A 21786-nucleotide genomic window follows, 5' to 3' on the forward strand; every position below is an offset into this window, starting at 1 on the left:
AATCAGACAAGACATATCAATAATTGTCCTAATGTTTTGGTGTGTGTGCGTGTGTATTTTAATCTAATTAAGTGATATCTTGATTTTGGCATAGGTAAGATACCAGTTTGACAGATTGGCAGGTTGGCAGCTGGTGTGTGTGTGTGTGTGTGTGTGTGTGTGTGTGTGTGTGTGTGTATGATAAAGACGGTTTGGGAGCTTCTTTTTTCCTCTGTCTGTGGTTTATCTGTGAACAGAGCCAAGTTCAACAGGAGCAGATGACGCAGTAAACACTGGCTGCTTCTATCCAGCAAGCTCTCAGTGGAGGTCTGGCACTACCCACAATCCCTGCTCTGTTTAGACTTTTACACTAGACTGGGGGGAAATAACATTTCCTGTAATTGGAAGAAATGCAGTATTGTACTCACTTTTCCAACAGAAAGGGAGGTCACTGAGCTAGAGCAGCTGTGATCTTTGGCACAGAGATTTTAGAAGAATGGTAGGCTTGCAACACTTCACACCCTTGTCCACCTATTTCATCCCATTGTAAACTCTCCCTGCCATCCTCTGCCTTGTATTACAGTCATGTTTGGTACTGTCACTTTCCTCTTTTGCCATCATCCTTCTTTTTCCGTCCTTCCTCTTCTGCTTTCTTTCTCCTGTCCTCACAGCAAAAATATTTGATCGGCACCAGATCCAAATACAAAATGTACTTTAACTAACTCAGGTATAAAAGAAACAATTAAATATTTTTCATTTAAAGTAGATAGTCTTTTCAATGTGCTCATCCATGGATGGCCAAAATGTGTGTCTGATATATGGGACTTACATCCCACAGTAATTTCCTAGTAGAAAGAGCGATGTTCATTTAATTCTGGTACTTTGAAAGACAGCATGTACCATATGCCAAATGCTGCATTTCATATACTGCCTCAAGTGATTGTCATAAATAGAAATATCACCATTTATCTCCTCTGAAGCCACTCCAGCAACTGTTCCTAATGTTTTTCTTATACCTCTGAATCTGTTCTTGTCTCCTACTCAGGGGGATGATTCTCTAAACCACCCCATCCTATGCATATTACATGTCTTAAATGCCTCTCATACTGTTTCCTACTTATTATTATATATCCATCCCTCTAGCTGGCTTGCAGGATTTATAAAAGTCTATCTTGCTAAAGTTTGCAGTTGGAAGGAAACCTTACAGTACTGTCTGCAATGGAGTGTAGGGGAGAATCCTCTAGGCATTGCCGGTTAATTTCTCCTTGTCCTCAGTTGTAGTCTAGCTTAGAGTCAAATTCTGTTTTGTTTGTTTATTTATTGGAGTATTATTTTTGTTTATGTGAATGTTTGTGCGTGTCTGTGAGTATATACCAAACATGTGCAGATGTCCACAAATACCAGTTAAGAATATCAGATCCACGGGACCTAGAGTTACAGGAAGTTGTGAATTATCTATGATGGTTTTGAGAAACTAGCTTTTGTTTTCTAAAAGACAATAGGCACTCAACTATTGAGACATCTTGCCAGCTCGCAGAGGTTGATTTTTTTTATCTTTCATTGCAAATAGATTTTTTCATACAATATATTCGAATTAAAGGTTCCCCTCTCTCCATGCCTCTCAGTTCCTCTATACCTCCCTACCCACCCAGATCTCTTGCTAGAAAATAAACTTGTATCTAAGGAATACTAATAAAGTAAATAATAAATAAACAATTTGGAATAGAACAAAACAAATAAACAAGAATAAGAGCCAAGTAAAAGCACAAACACATATAAACTAAGAGATATACATACTTGCACCCACAGGAATCCTATGAAACACAAAACAGGAAGCCATATTAAAGTAAAAATAAAATCCCTGACATAACACACACAAAAAAATCCAAAGAGTATGCTGAGTTGTGTTGGCCATCTACTACTACTACTGGGCATGTGGTTTGCTCTTAAGAGTGGCTTATTTCCACAGTGAGACTCCTGTAGAGAAAATTATCATTTGCAAATTGACTATCATTTGATAGCTTCTGGGTTACTAATGGGTTCATGTGTCTACTTCTTTCTACTCTAGGACTATAATTGGTGCAGATCTAAGCAAGTCCAAATGTATAGTGTCAAAGTCTCTGTGAGTTCTTATGTGCACCAGACCTGTTGTATTTAGAAGGCCTTGATTTGTTGGTTTTCTCTACCACCGCTAGCTCTTATACTCTTTGCACCCCCTCTTCCTCCAAGTTTCCTAAACCCTGAGTGGAGGAATTTGAAGGAGGAGGCTTCTTTGAGGATAACTGAGCAAAGTACATATCTATAAGTATAGCTGGACAAACCTTAGGGGTAATTTTACTGCTAGATTCCATTAACAGAATAATATCAATTGTTCTTACCCTAAGTCTCTGACCTATCTCGTCTCAAGTCCTTGGCTTTCCAAGGACTTCTTATGGAGTGGGTCTTAACTCAAATCAGATATTGGTTGGTTACTCCCAAAAGAAGTTGTCCCTATTACACCAGCATGTCTTACAGGCAGGTCACCATTGTAGGTCAAAGGGGTTTTAGGTAGGCTATTTGTTACTTTCTGTCTTGGTAGTACACACAGTAATTTTCTGTACCATGAACACTGATCTGTAGAGGTGAAGACTCTAGGGTGGCACCAACTAGATTTCTCCATATTCAATGGTTTGTGTAAGCTTTGTCTTTAGCAATAGAGCCTTACTGTTAGTTTTTGGAGAGTCTCCAATTCCATACGCAATAGCCTGGGTTATTTGGGGATTTCCATGGGATCCATCTGATCAATAACTAGATTAAAGATAACTCACTCCCAGTACCTGAAGCTTCATTGTGAATAAAGATGTCCAGTTCAGCTGTTTTCCCCATTATCTGGTAATTTCATTTAGACCACTTTCATACATGTATGTATTTTAGGAAGCTTCTGCTGTATTAGGTTTCCATATGAACCCCTCAAATGATACTTAGTTTTAGCTGTTCCTCCCCACATTCCCTCTCTTGCCCCCTCTTCCTTCCATCTGTGTATTTGATCTTCCCATTTCATTCCTCCCACCTCATCCTTCCTTAATTATCTATTCTATTTCTCTTTCTTAGGAAAATCCATCCCTCTCCTCTTGTCCCTTACTCTCTAAGATGGGAATTTGTTATAACTTATTCTGATTGTAATTGGTGGAAAACTGATTTTTATTTTCCGAGAGAAGTATGTTTCCCTAAAGTTTGAAGTATTTGTGAGCCTTCAATATGACATATAATTCTTCTGAAATATATATTCTAATAGCCTATGCTCATAAATAATGCTGGTTTACTAGCCCTTTCTATTGCCTACCTTCCAATTGTGAAATAATTGCCATTGAGCACATAGTGTATAACAGAACTAATGAACAGAGGTACCCCATACTGTGAGAGACCATGTGAGTAAGCATTTGAGGCATTAAGGCAGCAGAGGATATGGAGAACCATAGGCATATACAATGATTGTGGTTTCTGTGGGAAGGAATTGATGAGGAATGGTAGGTAGACTTAATATTGGCTAATAGGAACAATTCTAGTGACTCTGGGAAATAAAGTATCCCCCTGGTTGTCTAGTAATTGCCCAGGAATGGCAAAGGTAGATAGTAGACATAAGAACTAATAATGGAAGTGATTTAAATATGGTGTTGAACTATTTGAGTTGTGTTTGAAAAGAAGCTATCAGAAAAGAAGTCCATTGTCTTGGAAAACTATCACACCATGGTTTTCAATACTCAGTAGTAGCATCAGAGATAGAAAATTAAACACTGTTTGAGTACAACATAGAATTCCAAAAGATATTCATGATTTTCTAGAAATGAGTAAGTATATGGACAATCATTTGAACCCTTCACGTACTTGGATGACTGTTGGTTGGCCAGTTGTTTCAACAGGTCTAACTAAAACTGTTGTTCTTTGTGTGGTATGATATAGAATCAACCCAAACAATAATGTGCTTTCTTTCATTGGAGGTAGTATGAATAAATAACCATAAAACTTGAGTAGTCTCTCAAACATCCCAAAGATTTATCCACTTCTCCTCTAAACAAATGCTCACCATATTTCTTAATATGATAGGAATGGGTTATCTTGTTTCGTTTCTGGATATGTGCTCCAGACTCTTGTTTGTATTACTCCTTGGAATTGTAAGCCATGTAAACTAAACTATACTCTTCTGATCTCCTAGAACTTAAGTTATTTTCATTGTTCAGTAGTTCATTCTTTCTGAGATATACATACTGATATCATGTTTGCATCACTACATAACTGGAGCTTAATTCCATTCCCTGTTAGTTACAATGTGTTTCTTTACTTTACTTTTGAATTCCATCCCTAAATATTGATCCTCCACCTTCTTATTCTTTGACCTGAAAAATAAGATAACACTCAAAAGCCACAATTTTTAAAAATGACATAACAGTGATTTGTCTCATGTTGCAGAGCCTATAATCTTCTAAGTATCATAATATTGAGTATTGAACATCAAAAGTCCCTATTACATCTCTTTAATGCTGGTCAAACATCTTACAGTTACTACTCATGTTCATTCTAGAGACCTATATATGCTAATATTTCATAGTCCATTCTTAATTCTTAACATTAAAGTTTCCTGATGGGTTCTATCACTAAATAAAATTACTATTTGCCTGAAACACCTCCCTCTCCTTCAGAATGCTGGTATGACTTTTCTCTAGATTAGCTGAAGAAAGAACTCACTGACAAGGTTTATGTACATTCAAGAGATGGTGGAGAGCTGGCAGGAAGAGAAACTTCAAATACTAAAAAGAGGAAGGAAATTTTCCTCTCAAATTCTGTTGTTCATGGGCTATTCATAGGCATTTTATTTCAATATCTTTTATGTGACTTCTTTTTCTTAACTCTGTGTTTCTATTTGGTCCTTACTGTGTGCCAATCTCTAAAGTGTAGTTACTATCCATAGTCCTACTGTAGCATGGCTCTATGTTGATGTTCATGGCCTCTGTTGCCATCAAAGGCCACACATATGCACAGGATCTTGGCCATCACTTGTGGCAATGTTAGTGTTTAAGACCCATGCCCCTACTGAGGCCCTACATACCTGAGTGACATGCACTGCCAACCAGGGCTATGGTATCATATGACCTGAGCAGTAGCCAAGGCCAGGACTGGGTCTGTGGCCCAGCTCAGCAAGGGTAGGTGTTGATGTCCAAGGCTCACCTTGCCATCTAGGACCATGCAGATGCCAGAGATCTGGACCAGCACTTGAGGCCATGTTGGTGTTTAAGGGCAATGCTGCTTCTGGTTCCATGTTGATCTGAGTACCCTGTACTGCCAACGGGGTCCATGGTGTTTCCTGGCCTGGACTGCTTACAAGGACCATGTCTGGTTTCATGGTCCCACAGCAGTCAGGGCCCATGGCTCATGCCACCACCAAGGGCCACACAGATTACTAGGTTCTAAGGTGCCACCTAGGGCCATGTTAGTGTCCAAGGGTTGCTCTGATCCAGGGTCATACAGATCTGGGCGGCTTGTGCTATCTCCCAGGGTCATGGTGTCATCCAGGCCTGGACTGCTGCCAACAGCCATCTTTGGGCCCATGCCTGCCAAATTTTCTGTCTGTATTGTATTCCATGGCTCCTGGTAGCACTAAAGACAGTGAGGATAGGGCTGTACTGAATTGGCTCTGCGCCTCACTTGCTGTTCCACTTGGGAGAACTGACCATATCCATCACCACCAACTGCAGCACTAGGTAGGATAAGCCTATATCTTACTTAGGCAGCACAGTAAAGCTGACTCCATTGATTGGGATGCAGATGAGCCAGTCCTGAAGCTATGAGAGTGGGGAAACTAGCTGCACTGTCTGTTATGTGGTGATATGACTGAGGAAATAACTCCCACTCTGCACCTACTGAAGGCAGAAAAACTGGTCCTAGGATCATAAGAGTAGACAATCTAACTATGCCTATCACTGGTTGCAGCATTTGCAAGAGCAGACATTGTAACCTGCCTGGACAGCACAACAAAGCTGACAATGACGCTGGGGGCACATATGATCTGACCTATAATGATGCTTGACACATCAGGCCACATCCCTCATCTGCCATATAATGGACTGTATGAGGAAGAGATGCTCTACCCCCAACCCCCGCTGCTCCTTACTGCGTGTGGCAGGTGTAAGATTTGGCCCTGAGATTGTAAGAATAGGAAAGCTGGCCCTGTCCCTCACCAGCTGCATCACATAGGAGAATAGGGCTAGTCCAGACAATGTTAGAGCAGGAAAGTTAATCCTGTGCCACTTTGCCACATGTGGCATGAGCTCATAGCAGGCAGGAGACTTGGCTTTGGGCACACAAGAGTGGGAGAGCTGGATCTGCACCTCACCATTTGCAGCAGTTGGGAGAGCAGGTCCTGCTTCTCACCTGGGCAAACAGTAGAGTTGGCCCTGGTGGTATAGAAATTATGCTTAGGTCGAATGAGTGATGTGGTCCTGGGCAAGCTAGATTCCTGAGGCGAGAGAAACTACCAACCAGTAGAGGAGGCCAATTGGTAAAGCTTAAAGAACTTCGACAGTGGGGTGACAGGGTGACAAAATGCTAATGGGAGGAACCAGCAGCCATGAAATTCACTTCCAGTTCTATCTTGATAGACTTTGCAAAACCAGGTTGAATTTCATTCTGTATTATCATCAGCCTCACTAGTAAGAGTATAGCATACAGGATAGTTTAAGTAGTGTGAGTTTTTCTTGCACCTGAAATTCAAGAACTTGACCACAATGCCCATTGTGAACTTCTATTACCTTTATGCACTTAAAAATTTTGACATTGTTTGCTATGTTGGAGTTTCAGTGTTATATCCAAATCCAACTTTCAGAGTGGATTTGCTCAGTAAACTCTGTCATGATACATTAGAATAGTGACAATGCTGATGATAACAATAGGAAATATTGACACTATATATTATTGATAACAGTAAGAGGTACAAGACTTATGCTTAGCAAGTACCATATAAAGTATCACATTTAATCATCCAGGGACCCAATGAATGAAAGTACCATTTTTATATTAAAAATTGAGCCACAGACATGTTAAATAGAATTGCATGAATTCCCATTAGCAGTTAAACTGATGGTTTTAAAGAGGATAGTGCTGTTTCATCCTCTATCTGCATTGTGCATACCTAACATGTATCAGGTGAGCACTTTGATCATGGCTATACTGCAAGGCAAGAGCTGTGATATAAAGTACACATGATGGCAATAACTTGGCATAAAAATAAGATACATGTAAAATATTGTATCAGTGTTCTATAGCAATGCTCTGCTGAACTATTTGATATATGTTGGGTATCTTACTTAATAACATTTAGAGTAAGGCCTCCTAATTCCATTGCATGAATAGAGTAGAATAACACAAACATTATTTAGGTTAAGCAATACTAATAGAGATGGGATCAAGAGGAAGTAAACATGAAATGTATAAGGCTGTTGATACAACACATTGTAGTCCTTTAAATATAGCTTTGTAAACATAAATAGGAGGAATAGACTTTTCAATAAAAAGATACTATAGCCTAGATAGATAAACCAGTAACATAGGTTTTCAGCATCAGCATCAAGTTATTTGTGTGTGTGTGTGTGTGTGTGTGTGTGTGTGTGTGTGTGTGTGTGTGGTACTTTCATTCATTGGGTCCCTGGATGATTAAATGTGATACTTTATATGGTACTTGCTAAGCATAAGTCTTGTAACCTGGTGAGTCAGTAAGTTGTTTTATATCGGTTTCAATCAAACATGTTGTGTATTGCTCCTCTGACATCTCAAGGACCAGACCAGGATATCACTTACACATTAGGAATTTTACAACTCTGTTTTGATCTCATGGCACCACTGCTAAAAAATAATAAGAGGAGAAATGGTAAGCCAGTAAAATACACACACACACACACACACAAACACACATAAACACACACACACACACACACACACACACACACATATATATATATATATATATATATATATATATATATAACTTTATGCATACTGAACAGGTTTATTTATATACTTAGTAGTGTGTGTATGTGTGTGCATGTATGATGTATGTGTATGTGTATATGTAACAACAATTAAAAAGAGGCCATGTATTTGAAAGAAAGTAGGGAAGTAAATGGAAAAGTTGGGAGGGAGAAAAATGGGAGGGGAAATGTCATAATTACAATCTCAAAACTATAATTGAAAAAATAAATGTGATGGGGGAGAAAGCCTAGAGTCTAGACATGTGCTATATGGCATTGGATCCTCACCTGATTCAGGGTAGCTGCTTACAGAATACCTATGACATGAAGATGGAGATTATAGACCCACAAAGATTCTTCCAAGTTGCTCTGTGAAGATCTGTGTTGGTTGAGGATGTGCACATGATTATTTCAGAGTTCTCACTGATAATTGAAATTAAGGACTGAGAGAACTCCCACCCATTTTATCAGGCTGCAGGAGGTACAGAGTCACCATGGTAACAAAGGAGATGTGGTTTTAACATCGGAAATGGACATTTTCCTGTGAAGACTGAAAAGATTTTAGTGTATTAGGCTTCTCACCTAATTAAAATAGGCAAAATAGTGTAATATTCCCATAAACCTTTTATTCATGTTCTTACTATTGCCAAGAAGTAGAATTTTATCACCCCAAATCACATGTCTTCATTTGAGAATGTGGCTCTGTGCTTGAACTCTGAATGATAAACCCACTGAGAAAACAGAGAAAATAGTTGAAAAGTCAAGTCAGAACTCATAGATAAGTTTTTTTCTCAGTATTGAGAACTCACTGATAGCTTTATTTTGATTCAGAATTGCTTTCTGCTTATAATTCATTTGGGGAAGAAATAACACTTGGAATGCTAGTGAATATTAGACATATCAATGAGAAGACCTATGGCTTTTCCTCCCTCCCTCCTATCACTCCCTTTCACTTCTTCCTTCCTTCCTCCCTCTCTTTCTTTCTTTCATTCTTCTTCCTTCCTTCCTTCCTTCATTTCTTTCTTTCTTTCTTTTTTCTTTCTACCCATTCTTCCTCTCAAACTCCTTTTTATAACATTCAGTTATCTGTAGTTATCTAGACCTGTTACTGACTAGAAAAGGAAGGAAGGAGATAAGGATTATTAGGACTTTAAAGATTTATGTTCAGGGAGAGGAAAAGCAAGGAAACTGTGGTTGAGAACAAATGAGTTTATAGATTTACATTGCCATTTCCTTCTACACATCAAATTTAATGAACGATGCTCATCTAAACGTATTTTGCATAGATATAAGATAAAACACAATTTTAACAACACTTCACTGTGATAGAATAAATTTACATATAAATATATGCTAAGCTGTGCATTAATTATATATTATATTAAAATAATATATTAAACATAAAAGTATACATATATGTATGTAATTAAAATGTGCCTTCCTATGCATTATGGCAAAAAATCACAGAATGAATCCCTAAGTGGGAGGCAGTGGAAACACCCTGCCAGGGAAGTGTTGCTTCCTTTTATTATCCACCAGACAGAGTACCAACTGCTAAATGCCATCAGGTAGCCAACCCTGAAGCAACTTAGTTGACCCAAGACTCCTCACAAGCCAGATACATCTGTGAAGGAAAGTGATAGTTGTCCAGACTCATGAACAAAAATTGGCACATTTTTGTGTACAATGAAGTTTAAGAATGTATACAAAATCATGGAAAGAATTTTCAGACTTCATAGTGTTTATCATGAATATAACATGGCTTGGTTGGCTTGGCAGGCATACTAGCTTGCTAGGGCTATGCGAAAAAGTATCAAAAAGTGATAGCTTATGGAAGAGAATGATTTTGGCATGGTGTTCTGTGGCCTTGAAGTCTAAGATAAGGGGAAGGCAAGATTGGTTTGCTCTGAGGCTGTAATGGGGAAAATTTCCTTCCTCTCTCCAAGGCTTTGGTCATCCATCACTGGTGGTCTTTCTTTTCTGGATGAGTCATCCTGAATCTCATCTTTCCATAGTTAATTTTCTTCTATCCCCTTCACCACCTCTGTGCATTTGTGCAACTCCCCTCTTTTAATAAGGACACAGTAATGGCAGATTAGAGTCCTGCCTCATAAACTTAACTCAAAGATACTGTGCTGGTTGGTCCATTTGGGCTGTTAAAACAATATACTCAGACGTGGTAAGTCATAAGCCAAACTTTACTTCTAACCATGTTGGATGAGCAGTCCAAGTCTAAGGTATCATAATATTTTGGGATTTGCAGAAACTGTTTCCTAGATGGTGCCCTTTTCTTGTTCTAAGTATCTGAGGTGAAAATGTTCCTTCAAACTTCCTTTGTTGTAAGGACCTTAATATCTTCTGGAGAATGGAATCCTCAGGATCAACTACTCCTGGAGGCCTCAGCTTTTAATATTCTCTGCTAGAAATTGGACCTGCACTTAAGAATCTTAATTCAGGAGGAAATCAGTATTGTGCTCACAGCATGCCTTATTGAAATAATGTCTTTTTGCAGGTATTGGTGGCTACTGCTTCAGCATTTCTTGGGGACACAATTAAGTCCATATTGACTTTGAGTGGGAACAAAGATAATAATGAATGTTGAAATTTTATTGTAAAGTAATTAATTTACTTTTGAAAATATTTTTGAAATGTACCTTTCTATAGATACCCACCAACAAAAACAGAATGAACTATACAAATAGAAAAGTAAGGGGAGGGGACCTCCAGAAAGAAATAATTTCATTGGCTGTGGAGCCTAGTAGTACCCACTGGATGTCCAAGCCTCTGTGCACTTGGCTAGCAGCACTGGGGGTCCCTAAACCATCTCAGACAGCTTTATTATATACCTCCTAAGTAGCCACTTTCCAGTGCTTAGTAGGAAGTCAGTGAGGGTCTCCTTTAAGTTCTCTTGGTATCTCCTTTATCTTTAAATGATTTTTAATATATTTATCAGACCTTTTAAATTCATTTATAGTCATCAAATTAAAACATGTCATTCTAATTTTCTGAATATTCAAAATATACATTTTATTCTCTTTACTAATTAAAGTTCATCTGATGCAGTTCCCTTTAAGCTTCTAATATTTTAATCTGCCCCTAACCTTTGTTGTTTTTTAGGAACAAACTTCATAGCACCTTCTTTATCCAACAGTAATTAATGCTGTATAAATCTACTTAAATTTGATCTTGTTACAATAAAGACAAGAATGCAGAGTATAACAGTGAAGGCGAACCTGACCTACACAGACTATGAGGTTGATTTGATGGATCGAAGCAAGTGTTGGAATTAGGTGGTAGTGAATGCTGCTGCAGGCTCCTCTCCTAGTGTGGCTTCATTAGTAAATATTGTTGTAGTATGATGATTTTCTTTCTGTATATAGACTCTTAACTGCAGGGCCTCACATAATGAATATTTCAATAAGGAACCCTGTTGATATTGTTAGGTTGACTTTAAAAATATCAGTCAAAGAAATCAAGTTTTGTTGTTACCTAGTGGCCACATAGGGTCTTATCTGCATGTTGAGAATACACTTGTCCTGCTTGGAACACCAGGCAGGCTCCTGTATATGACTACAATGGTGTGTGTGAGTGGGAGTGTGTGTGTGTGTGTGTGTGTGTGTGTGTGTGTATGTGTAATTTAGAAATCCTCTCACTTTTCTATGTTTTTTTTTTTGTGTGTGTGTATGTGTTGTTTTCTTTATAATGAGGCTATTATACAAACAGACACACTTGTTAGCAGGAACACATCCCCTAAAGCATTTACATCTAATAGCTTGGTACCATCTCTTAGCCCATTTACCTGTGTTTACATGTATACTCAACATTTCTAATTTGATATTTATATGCTTTTGAAATTGGTAAGCTCTGAGTGGTTTGTTTGTACATCTTACTCTGAGTATCCTCTCTTTAGTAGAAGTCACTGACTTCTTGACACTTAAGTATTTATTTGACTGAAGTTTCCCTTTGGACCTGTTGATACTTGCCGCTGTGCAGACATGCATCACTGCTTACCTGAGTTGGTTCCAGGGCATCATGACTGGATTCTGCATGTACTTCAGCCCGGTTCATTTTAAATTTATCCCTATATTACTATGAAAATATGAACTTAACTTCCCAGCACTTCTCTCAAGTGCTTCAGTCATTTCCTGGGATTATAATGACACATTGATTATGTATCACATCTCTGTTGCCTGCCTAGGATTATAATGGCACTTTCATTGAACATCACATCCCTGTTACCTCTATGCTGCCAGATTTATCTCAGGGTTTGTATAAGGTGTTTTGTACAATTAAACAATGCCTGCCATCCATTATTTGTGTCTAAAACTGGCTTCTAATTTATATCTAATTTATATTTCTGTGATGCTGTTAACTCTGAAAAAACAGGGTTCCCTATAATGCACCTTTAGAAATATATATATATTTCTAATATATATATATATATATATATATATATATATATATATATATATATACACACAAGCTGCTCACATTACTTCTTTTCTTACTTTAGCTGTTGACTGCCTGATCTGGCAGATTACTAAACCCACAATGAGGACTGATATCTCTTTCTTCTTGCACTTCATCCTTAACACCAATCATCATGTATGCATAGTAGTGTCACTGGGGGAAAAGTATCACTATGATACTTGCACTGAGGTGATATAGAGGAATCATGTTACACGATACACTCTGGATACTTTCAGTTCAGACAAAACCCAGCAATACTTTTGTTCTAGAAGCCATAGAATGAAGAGAAAGTAGGTAGAAACCAGCATAAGACTGACATAGACCCCCCTGAATGTGGGTGTTAGCTAGGAGGACTGGGAAAGCGAAACTAAAAGCTCTAGAACAAAAACAAGCAACTTACCCCTGAGAAGTAGACACCAGGAAATAATCAAATTGAGGGCTGAAATTAATAAAGTAGAAACTAGGAAAACAATACAAAGAAACAATGTAACAAAGAGTTGGTTCTTTGAAATAATCAACAAGATAGATAAATCTTTATATAAACTAACCAAGAGGTAGAGCGAGAATATGAAAATTAACAAGATCAGAAACGAAAAGGGGGACATAACAACAGACACTAAGGAAATCCAGAGACTCTTCAGGTCATATGTAAAACCTGTAATCCACAAAATTTGAAAATTCAACAGAAATGGACAATTTTCTGGATAGATATCTTTTACCAAAATTAAATCAAGAACAGATAAGCAATTTAAATAGAAGCAGTAATCAAAAGTCTCCCAGCCAAAAAAAAAAAAAAAAAAAAAAAAAAAAAGACGCGTACCAGATGGTTTCTACCAAAAATTCAAAGAACAGCTAATATCAATACTCCTCAAAGTGTTCCACACAATAGAAGCAGAAGAGCCATTGTCAAACATTTTTTACAAGGCCATAATTACCTTATTACCCAAGCCACACAAAGACACAACTAAGAAAGAGAACTATAGAGCAATATCCCTCAGAACATTGATGCAAAAATACTCAATAAAATACTGGCAAATCGAATCCAAGAGTACATCAAAGAAATCATCCACCATGACCAAGTAGTCTTCATCCTGGGGGTGCAGGAACAACACAAGGCTGTGGACCCTCTCCCTATCTCTTCAATATTGTACTTGAAGTTCTAGCTAGAACAATAAGAAAACAAAAGGAGATCAAGGGGATAAAAATTGCAAAGGAAGAAGTCAAACTTTCACTATTTGCAGATGAAATGATAGTTTACATAAGTGACCCAATAAACTCTACCAAGGAACTCCTATAGCTGATAAACACCTTCGGTAATTGGTCAGGATACAAGATTAACTAAAAAAAAAATTAGTAGCTTTACTATATACAGATGATAAAGTGGCTGAGAAAGAAATCAGAGAAACATCACCATTTACAATAGCCACATACAGCATAAAATATCTTGGGGTAATGCCAACCAAACAAGTAAAAGACTTATATAATAAGAACCTTGAGTCTTTAAAGAAAGAAATTAAAGAAGATACCAGAACATGGGAAGATCTCCCATGCTCTTGGATAGATAGGATCAACACAGTAAAATAGGCAACTGGGTCAAAAGCAATCTACAGATTCAATGCAATCCCCATCAAAATCCCAGCCCAGGATAGCCAAAACAACCCTGGAGGCATCACCATCCCTGACTTAAAACTCTATTATAGAGCTATAGTTCTGAAAACTGTTTGGCATTGGCTTGAAAATAGACAGGTGTACCGATGTAATCTAATTGAAACCCCTGATATTAACCTACACACCTGTGAACACCTGATTTTTGACAAAGCAGCTAACATTATACAATGGAAAAAAGAAAGCATCTTCAACAAATGGTTCTGGCTTAATAGGATGCTGACCTGTAGAAGACAGCAAATAGATACATATCTATTGCCATACACAAAACTTAAGTTCAGTCAAAGACCTCAACATGACCCAAACACTCTGAACCTCCTAGAAGAAAAAGTAGGAAATATCTTTGAATAAATTGGTATAGGACAGCTTCCTGAACATAACACCAGTAGCACAGACACTGAGATCAACAATTAATAAATGGGACCTCCTGAAATTGAAAATCTTCTATAAGGCAAAGGACTCAGTCAACAAGACAAAACAGCACTCCACAGAATGGGAAAAGATATTCACCAACCCTACATCTGACAGAGGGCTTATTTCCAAAATATACAAAGAACTCAAGAAGAAGCTAGTCACCAAAACACCAAATAATCCAATAAAAAGTGTGGTACAGAACTAAATAGAGAAGTCTTAGTAGAGGAATCTAAAAAGGCTGAATGACTTTTAAGAAAGTGCTCAACATCCTTAGCTATCAGGGAAGTGCCAATCAAAACAACTAAGAGATACCATCTTACTCCTGTTAGAATGGCTAAAATCAAAAACACCAACACCAAAGACAGTTTATGCTGCAAAAGATGTGGAGAAAGGGGAACACTCCTCCACACTTGGTGGGAGTGCAAACTCATACAGCCACTTTGGAAATCATTATTGGCAGTTCCTCAAGAAAATGGGACTCAGTCTACCTCAAGATACAGTAATTCCACTCTTAGGCATATACCCAGAAGATGAACATTCTTACAAGGACATCTGTTCAACTATGTTCCTAACAGCATTATTTGTAATAGACAGAACCTGGAAGCAACCTAAATGTCCCACAACTGAAGAATGGATGGAGAAAATGTGGTACATTTACACAATGGAGTACACAGTGGAATAACAATTGAATCTTAAAATTTGCTGGTAAATGGACGGAACTAGATGAAACCATCCTGAGTAAGGTAACTCAGTCACAAAAAAAGACAAACACAGTATGTACTCACTCTTATATGGCTTTTAGACATAGAGCAAAGGATTACCAACCTACAATGTACACCCCCAGAAAAATTAGGAAACAAGGAGGACCCTCACAGAGACACACATGGTCCCCTTGAAAAGGGGAAAGGGACAAGATCTCCCAAGAAAATTGGGAGCATGGGGAGTTGGTAGGGGAGTTAGGGAGAAGAGGATGTCAGAGGTGGGCATGACAGAGCAAGAAGATTGAGTCAGTGAAAGAATACAGGAGAGCAAGAAAAGAGATAGCATAATAGACAGAGCCATTATAGGTCTTAAGAGAAATCTGGCATTAGGGAAATGTCCAGAGATCTACAATCATGACACCAACTAACAATCTAAGCAATAGTGGACAGGATACTTTAAATGACCCTTCCAGATAATAAGATTGACGACTACCTTATATGCCATCCTAGAGCCATCATCTAGTAGCTGATAGAATCAGACACCCACAGCTAAACATTGAGCCGAACACTTGGAATCCAGTTGCAGACAGGAAGAAGTGATGAGCAGAAGAGTCAAGACCAGGCTGGAGAAACCCATAGAAACTGCTGACCTGAACAAGGGGATGCTTATGGACTCCAGTCTGATCGCTGAGAAAACAGCATAGGACTGACCCAGATTCCCTGAATATTGTGTTAGTTGGGAGAACTGGGCAGTCTTTGGGACCTCTGGTATTGGATCAGTATTTATCCCTAGTATATGGATGGACTTTGGGAGCTCATTCCACATAAAGGGATACTACCTGAGCCTAGACACATTGTGGAGGCTCTGGGCCTTGCTCCAAATGATATGACAGACTTTGAAGACTCTTCATAGAAGGCCTCACCCTCCCTAAAGAGCAGAAAGGGGATGATAGGATGGGGTTTGGTGGTGGGAACAAGGGAGGGGAGGAGGGTACAGCAACTTTGATTGATATATAAAACATTATTGTTTCTAATTTAAATAAAAATTATATTCAAAAGATATTAATGCAAAGTGCAAACACACAGGATGATTTGCAGTCTCACTTATAAAAGTCGACCCATCTTGAAGCTAGCAAGTATTTTTTAAAGATAAATAATACAAAAGCAACTCATTTTTTTAAAGCATCTAGAATTTATTAAATGGTTTAAAATGCATTAAAGTTTTAGAAATGTCTGTTTGACATCATTCTTACAGTACACACAGATAAAACCACTGTTTTCTGTTTCATGAGATAATTGGGGTTTTAAAGCCCAAAAAAGTAGTTGTGATCACCTATTTACATTACCAGAATCAATCCGAAATCCCAAATTTTATGATCCTAGTCCTTTCCTGGCTGTGTGTGAGTTCTGTGTAACTCCCTAGGAATCAAAGGTACCAATGGTACCATTGCCTGACCACAGCTGGGTCTCTAAATTCACTTTAAGCTTTTACTCTTTTAATTTCACTCTTGATTTATACTCAGAATTGGTTTTGTTGCACTTCCTAGACTACTTTTGACTAGATTCAAATAGCAGGGAAAACAACAGGCAGATTATACATGGAAATTATTCATGTTAGTGGGAACAACCTTATTTTTGCTGCATTTTGTTCAAAATTGTTATTGGTAGTGGCAGGACAGGATTGGATGTCTTATGAAATTCACACTTGTGCTACTGTAGTCATTTTACAACTATCTAGCAAGATGGAATGCTTTGGAATTATTTGCTTCAAAGACGACCTTACAGTCAATGAGCTTACCAATGCATGGTAGAAAGGATGGCAATTTTTAAAATGGTAATAGGCTACCAACAAGGTCTCCATGACATATTCTGCATCCCTTTACTTTGTGCACTTCCAAATTTAAAATATTCACCCCAGCCTGTTATTCCACATAATAGTACCCTTCCATTTACTGGGAAAGCAGAATACCTAAAATTTCTCCTAGGTTTACTTTACATTTTCCAATATTCTGGCAGGAACCAGCAATTAAAATGTAAATGAAGCCCACAAGGATGGATGCTTGTGAAGCATTGGTTTGAGATACATGTTCACAGGAGAAAGAACTCGAAAGTATGCAATCAAATTTAAAGAGAATCTATGGCAGATGGTCTCAGAGAAAGAAAGAAATCAGCCTTTTCCCATGCAGCTTTGGAGACAGGTGTGCGGGGTTTGCTACTGCAGTTGGCATTGCTGAGAGAGAAACATCACACAACCAGGCCTTATTTCACATTCTCCTGGAGACATGTATGGGCATTTTGGGAGAATCTCAGAAAATCCTGGTGTGAGGAATTGTGTCTTTCAGCCAACCCACAGCCTGCATTCTGATGATGAATTCTAGCAGCTATAATCAGTCAGGCCAAAAAATTAAACTGAGAAGCACATCAGTGCCGTTGTGTGATGTGTTGGAATCAGTGATGTGTTAGAATCAAATCAATAGATTTGAAGTTTCTCTCTGGTGGTAGGCCACCCTGGTGTGACCTCTGACGCCTGTTCAGGTCTCATGTTTAGTGTTGACATTCTTACTGTTTTCTAAGACTTTGCTTCTCCTATGCATTTCATTATGGAATTTTTGAAGAACTATCATTGGTAACCATTTTGAAGTTTATATCCTTTATGCTTTAAATTTTCCAAACCCATATATTGTGATTTTTCACAAATGTTTTTATTTAGGTTCATAATTTGAAATTTTGTATTTATTTATATCTATTATTTCAATTTTTTTATACTTCTATTTTTTCACCTTTAATTGTGTGTGTGTGTGTGTGTGTGTGTGTGTGTGTGTGTGTGTGTGAAAATGTGAAGCTGGTCAGTGATTACTTTCTAGAACATGGCTCTGCTCTACTAACAATGCCATTTTAATCTTTTCATTATGAAAATATTTTCAAACTTTTATAAAGATTAGACATGTATTTCTAGACTCTCATATGTCCCCTTTATTCTTTTAAATTATGCATTTCTTGGGTCGCTATAGATTTTTTAATGATAAAATATTCTATCTTTGCTTTTTTAACTTCAGAATGTTGTATTCACTCTTAATCTTTTATATTTCCATCAAGCATTTAAAATTGGTTGTTCAGTTGCTATAACAATAACAAAATGTCTCCAAGGAGTTTAGTTTTGAGTCACTATCTCATTGTGCAGCCCAAGCTCTTTTTTATTGGACTTAAGTGTGCTGGCAATACCGGTGTGTTACAGGTGTCTGTTGACAAACTCTGCAGCTTCCATAGCATTGAACTCTGCAACCAGGGAAGATGCCTGGTCTAAGTGTATGTTGTAGTCATCATCATCATCCTTTTCTTCTTCTTCCTCCTCCTCCGCATTCTTCTCTTTTCCTTCTCCTTCTATTTCTCCTTCTCTACCTCCTTCTTCTTCTCTTTTTCTTTTTTGTTTTATTTTTTGTTGTTGTTGTTTGTTCATTGAGATAGGGGTTCTCTATGTAGCTTTGGAAGCTGGAATTGACTCTATAGACCAGGCTGGCCTCTAACTCACAGGCTGCTTGTGAGTGTGCACCACCACTGCCCAGCAGTGTATGTCTTCTTATCTTAACATGTACATCTGTGTAAGCTATTCTTTCAAATCTCTCAGTCAGACTTAAAATTTTTCGACATATGTTGCATATGTTTTGTCTAACTTTACTGCGTATTTTAGGTGTTTTGTGAAGGTATGATGTCTTTCAAATTTGGATATTTTATTTCTATTATGTATATGTACAAGCAATGTTTTTATTTTCCTCTTGTGCTCTTGTGTACTATAAACAATCTAAGTTCACCTACCAACTCTGCTAGGTCCTTTGTAGATTCCAACGGCTTTCCTGCGCAGTTGACCACAATGTCTGAAAAGACAGTTTTCCTCCACTGTCTCAAATGGAATGAGTTTGTTTCTATATTTCCCTTAGTACACTGATGATAGAAGAGTGCCGAATGGAAGTGTTGCAAGTAGACATTATTGTTCAATAAAGGTCAAAGTATTCCCATTTTTGTGATGATATATATTTATCTATTTTATGTGTGTGCTTCCAGTGAAGCTGTTCATTGTAAGGGCTAGGAATTCCCTTCTATTATATCCAGTTTTGGAGAGCTTTCCTAAGCTCTTTTATTTAGTTTTTTTTTTTTTAATTGTCTAGACTGAGCTGGAGAACCCCACAGAAACAGAATGCTGACCTGAACAAGGGGGAGCTCCTGGACTCCAGTCTGATCGCTGGGAAACCAGCATAGGACCCACCAAGTCCCCCTGAATATGGGTGTCAATAAGGAAGACTGGGCAGTCTATGGGGCCCCTGGTAATGGATCAGTATTTATCCCTAGTACACCAATGAACTCTGGGAGCCCATTCCACATAGAGAGACATTCCCTTAGCCTAGACACATGGGGGAGGGCCTGGGCCCTGATCCAAATGATATGACAGAATTTGAAGATCTCCCATGGAAGGGCTCACCTTTCCTGGGGAGCAGAAAGGGGATGGGATGTGGGTTGGTGGTAGTAACAGGGGAGGATGGAAGGGTGCAGGAACTGGGATGACATGTAAAACAAGCTAGTTTCAAATTTAAATTAAAATAAAAATAAATTTATTCATGCTTTGAAAACAAAAGAAATAGCATTTGTGGGACTTCTTAAAGCAGAAAAACTCCTTTGAAAATTATATAGTGAATGTTCTAGAAATAAAATATGGTTGGCTTCAGCAGCAGCAACAACAAAAATAGTCTAGTCATCAGTTTTTTTTTTTTTAACTTGCTAAAGTGGCCAATCATAGAAATCCTTAGGTTCTATCTCCACACACTTCCATTCCTCATGACAACTCCACCTATTTGTAATGTACTAATTTTGAATATGTTACTATATATGCCTCCCTGGCTTTTTATTAAGAAAATGTCACATGTCTGATAATGAGAGCAGTTTTAAGTTTTCCTCTGGGTTTTACACTGAGGTAATTCTAGCCTTGTAGAGTAATAACTTTCAAGTTCAATGATGAGAAGACTCTAAAGTGAGAGGAGAAGTATAAGGCAAAGAATTATTCCTTAATAAAAGGAGGGTATTCTTCAAGCTGAATAATTCCCTAACTATAATATGGATAAGAACCCCCTGAAAATTCATTGAAATCCACTTTGTCTATTAGATGGTCCAACATGGATACTATAATGATCTCTTACAAGGAAACAAATCTAGGTGTTATGAAGCAAGTGATTCATGTGCTGTACATTCCTCCTCCACTCAGTGTTTCATAATGTCACCTAAAATTCACAGTCACCTAAAATTTTTCAAAAGTCAAAAGTTCTGTACAAACCGAGGTATGTTATTCAGTAACGCACCAGGAGCAAATGAGGGTCACATGAACTCTACTAGCTTCCAAGGCGACTGAAAAGCATGCTGAAATTTGAGGAACCACTAATTAAATTAATGAAGAGGGAGGGAGGAAGGCACAGAGATTAGAAAGAAATGGAGGGAAGGAGAGAATGAATAATAAGAATAGATGTGTTAATTTTGTATGCTTTACTTTAGAAGGTTGGAATAATTTCTCAGATATTTCATTTTCCTTTGGACCTGTGAAATATCTGAGAATAAGGGAAAATTCAATGGGTCATATGTTTGAGTACATTTGATGTGGGTGAATGAACTTGGGTATGTGAACTGATGACATTGTCTGGGACTTGATGCTCACCAAAGAAATCTGATTTTCAGCCTTCATATCTTACAAAATACCTGTTCAGTAGCATATCTTCTTGGTGTAGTATGAGATGCTCAAAGTGGTGACACCAGTTTCTTGAATTTAAGTATAGGTATGTTTCCAAATAGATGAATAGGTAAGTACATGGAAACAGTTGAAGAGAGAATTTGCAAATGTGTCAATGATTATAGTCATGGACTATGGTGTTTATGTGCTTAAAGGAAAAATAAAAACAAAAGGATGGTAATTTACAGAGAATGTTCTAGAATATATGGATCCAAACCTCTTAATAAGATGGAAGAATTGTTTTACTAAGCATATTTTAGAAAAGTGGTTGTGTGTAAACTGTAGTGACTAAAAAGTGAAGTGTTTGTTTGCATATTTTACAATTATAAGAGACAAGGTACCACATTGGCTTACCATTCCAGAGCATGGCACTGAGATAGCTATGGACATGTGAGCATGATATTTATATAAACACTGAAATCTCTTTCATAAAGTGATGACAACATCAGAGTAGTAGAAAGATAAATAATGGATCAACAAGGACCAAACAAAAGTCAGACAATACAGAGATCTATGCGCCATAGAATAAAATGTGAGTTTTTGCTGGCACCAGAAAGTGCAGAGACTCTCACCTTCTAGCTCATTAATTAGGGCCCATCTCAGTTTCCAAAACATATGCGTCTACAATGTTCAGAAATAATAAGATTCACTTACTATATTTATAAAGTTGTTACATGTATAAGTACTTACGTGGCTGGAAAATACCAAAAGGGAAATTTTTAAAGTAGTAACCAGATACTGTATAGACTCCTACAAAGAAATTGAATCATAGTAAGTTTCTCATATTTTTCTC

The 21786-nt window shown here is 37.7% G+C and overlaps 1 protein-coding gene across 9 annotated transcripts in view; it reads left to right on the forward strand.

Annotated features, from left to right (window-relative positions):
* The window catches only part of Nrg3 (neuregulin 3), a 970742-nt gene that overhangs the window by 917009 nt on the left and 31947 nt on the right, over nucleotides 1-21786 (forward strand). The window lies entirely within an intron of this gene.

The sequence above is a fragment of the Phodopus roborovskii genome, unplaced genomic scaffold, assembly GCF_943737965.1.
Source record: "Phodopus roborovskii unplaced genomic scaffold, PHOROB, whole genome shotgun sequence".
Classification (NCBI taxonomy): domain Eukaryota; kingdom Metazoa; phylum Chordata; class Mammalia; order Rodentia; family Cricetidae; genus Phodopus; species Phodopus roborovskii.